General features: G+C 47.5%; 1 long non-coding RNA gene across 1 annotated transcript in view; it reads right to left on the bottom strand.

Annotated features, from left to right (window-relative positions):
- The window catches only part of LOC134480427 (uncharacterized), a 4,226-nt gene extending 1,200 nt beyond the window's left edge, over nt 1-3,026 (bottom strand). The window contains exon 1 of the long non-coding RNA XR_010054890.1: nt 2,964-3,026. This is a non-coding gene — a long non-coding RNA (uncharacterized LOC134480427). The remainder of the gene's footprint in view (nt 1-2,963) is intronic.
- Nucleotides 3,027-3,305: the final 279 nt, after the last annotated feature.

Below are 3,305 nucleotides of genomic sequence, written 5' to 3'. Positions count from 1 at the left end.
GTTGAAGCCAAGCTTGCACCTGGCTTGTATGAGCTGCTCACGTCCCTGCCCTGGTTCCTGAAGGCCCTGGGGTCAGCCCAGGTAGCATTGGTCACTCAGGCCCAGAGTGGACCTTGTTAGTTTCCCCCATATCAAGGAGGGAATCCGCCTGCTCTATGAAGTATCCTAGCAATAAACTCATGGCTGAAAAGCTGGAGAAAGCAGATTCCCTTGCTTACCCATTCTGACTAATGAGCAGTAAGTAATTTTAATTGGTCTCAGGAAGCCAAGGAGAGTGCGAATCCGTGTAGGCCACACAGAGGCAATTACTACGCCGAGCAAAAAGCTACATATGGAGCACTTCTGGGGTCAGGCATTAGGCTAGGTGTTTTACAAATATGTAATCTCCTACTTGAGCTGGGGAACTATCTGTTACTCTAATTCAAGTCCCTGGCACAGGATCGCATTTAGTACATACTTATTAAACAGATTAACTCATTTGTAATCCCATAGTAACGTCACGTGAAGACTAATATTCCCGTTTAGCAGATGTAGAAAGCAAAGTGGAAACTTATCCAAGTCCTCCCCTCAAGCCTTTCCCCTTGGCTGTGAGGGGACCGGCCTGCCTTGAGCCCCATTTGACTTGCCCCTACCCTCCATCCCCATTATAGTTATTTCTTTCCCTCACCTCTTTTTTTTAGAGTGGCTATCTCTCTAAATTTACTACCGTGTTGCCTTCATGAACCCCATAGCATTAAATATTGGCTTCTTTCCCATGTATATTCCACAACAGACATCTCTCTCACGCTCCAGATTTGTACATCCAACATCTCTCACACACCTTTGGAGTTCTACTGGAGATTACAGACTCAGTACGTTGAAAATTAAATCCTTGATATTTCGTTATCAAGCTTCCCTCCTCACAGGGCGCACTCCCCAACTCAGTAATAACAACTTCCTCCTTCCCGCCACACAGGTTCAAAACCATGGCCATCTGTCTAGCATCCCTGGCTTAATGAGGGTTCTACTGCTGTGAACAGGCACCATGACCAAGACAACTCTTAAAAGGACTACCTTTAATAGGGGCTGGCTTCCGGGTTCAGAGGTTCAGTCTAGTTACATTAAGGCAGGAACATGGTGGCATCCAGGCAGCCTGGTACAGGAGAAACCGAAGGATGCAGAATAGTGGCTTCTGGGCTGCTAGGATGAGGGTCTTATAGCCCACACCCACAGTGACACACCTACTCCAACAAGGCCGAGTGCTATTCCCTGGGCCGAGCATATACAAACCATCACGATCCCTGACATTTCTCTTGAACATTATCTATCTCCCATCGGACTTTGGATCTCTTTCTAGCCTTGCAGTGTCAGACACTCTCATGTGCAGGTTAGAAACCCTGTGATCGGTTTGCCTGGCTTACTGCAGTACTTCAATTGTCTCGGGGCCTCTCTCCCAGGCACACAAACTACACCTGGATTAATTCTAACACCCCTCTCTCTAACGTTTCACAGGGATCCCCCCATTTCAAAGACAAAACCTTAAAACAGCCTAGAGGTCCAGTGTGACCTACCACCCCTCCTCACCCATCAGAGCCACCATAAGCCCCACATCTACTGTTCTTCCTTTGCCAATCTGGGAGGCTCACTTCTCATAAAGCATAGTCTCCCAATGAGGCCTCTGAAGGAGTTTTGCATAACCATTGAGATAAAGACAGGGATTGAAAGTGTGTGGTGGGGCAGAAGAGATGGCTGGTTAGAGCGGTAAAGGGCAGTGTTTGCTCTTGAGTTTGGTTCCCAACACTCCTTTGGTAGGTCACAACTGTCTGTCACTCGAGGTTTAGGGGATCTGACACCTTCTCTGGCCTCTGTGGCCTCTGTGGTAGCAGGCACACACATGGTACACATGGTCCCTAAACATGCAAGTCTAATTGCATGTGCATAGTACGCCAACCTAAGTTTTTGAAAAATAGATATGGAAACTTTGATAGCGACTTGCTCCCAACGGTGATGCAGGTCATTTTCTGATCAGACATAGGACAGACGGGCACAACAGAACTGTGAACCGGCCAACAGTAGACTGGAACAATTAAACATTGACTCCTTAACCAAGTGAATTTGAGAACTAACCTGTAGAGAACACATAGGTGTTGGGGAGATTGTTCAACTGACATCCCGGAACACGGAGGTGAATCCCGCCCCTCGTCTTTGGTAGACCTGCTACTTCATGTCCCTCTAACTCCATTTTACTTCTCCTTTTCCTCCCTCAGTTCTGTATCCAGGGCCCTTACTCTTTTCCCTCTAGTTGTGTGTGATCCACTTTGTCAGTTTGAAGAGGGCGAAGGGACAGGTAGAGCTACAAAGGCAAAGAACACAGCTGCTGGTCCTGACAGCTGCTGCCTCTGTTTCTGAAACTGGGAATTAACGGAATTGAAGAGATTGGATGGAATTAGCAAGCTGTTGGACGGACCCTCTGGGGATCAGCTCCTGTGGAGCTCCTACAGATGGGGCTCTGGGGAGGGGGCCTCTCGAAGACCTCATGGGTGAGTCCTTGTCCTGGATCAGCTGGAGCTCACAATCAGCTGTCCCTTGGGCTCAGGGGGGCTCTGTTTTCCCAGCTTTGTTCAGTCGTAGAATCATTTCTGACCTCCTCCCACAGTAGACATTTTCCTTCTTTTCTATCACCTGTGGGAAAGTAGTTATCTTGATCAGGGAAGCATGAAGGGCTCTGACATTTTAATTATCGTCTGTCTTCTTGAACAACAAGAATAAGAAGAAAAACAAATCCCCTAAGAGCTACCTGCTGGAGGGTTTTGCTGAGTCTCGCTTTACCCCCACCTCTCGCTGTAGAGTTAAGCAGGTCTGGGAGTTACAGGGGGGAAAAGGCTATAGAAATGTACAGCTGTGTGAGGCCAGACAGCAGAGAGATCTGGGATTAGCTGGCAGGGCTGGGGAAGGTTGGGGAAAGTTAGGGAGGATGGCACTACCTTGGTACTTGTGTGGATTTCAGGCAAGTCATACAACTTCTTTTTTCTGTTCTCTTCCAATCTGAAAAGAGGACAAATACAACAGACCTTAGCAGTTTGAAGACCTACTACATACACAAAATGTATAAATGTCCCTTAGTCTAGACTACCTACTACTCATAAGTGGCGTGAGTGCCTTGTTGGGTTGAGTTGTGTGTGTGTGTGTGTGTGTGTGTGTGTGTGTGTGTGTGTGTGAATTTTACCAATTTCCTATCCACTTTCCTGTCCTTTCCTCTGTCTCAGTGTGTTAGTCAGAATAATGCCTTTCCCAAGATGCCCACAAATCCACACCCAAAACCCGTG

This window comes from Rattus norvegicus, chromosome 9, assembly GCF_036323735.1.
Source record: "Rattus norvegicus strain BN/NHsdMcwi chromosome 9, GRCr8, whole genome shotgun sequence".
In the NCBI taxonomy this organism is placed as follows: domain Eukaryota; kingdom Metazoa; phylum Chordata; class Mammalia; order Rodentia; family Muridae; genus Rattus; species Rattus norvegicus.
This window is presented reverse-complemented; position numbering and strand designations above follow the sequence as displayed.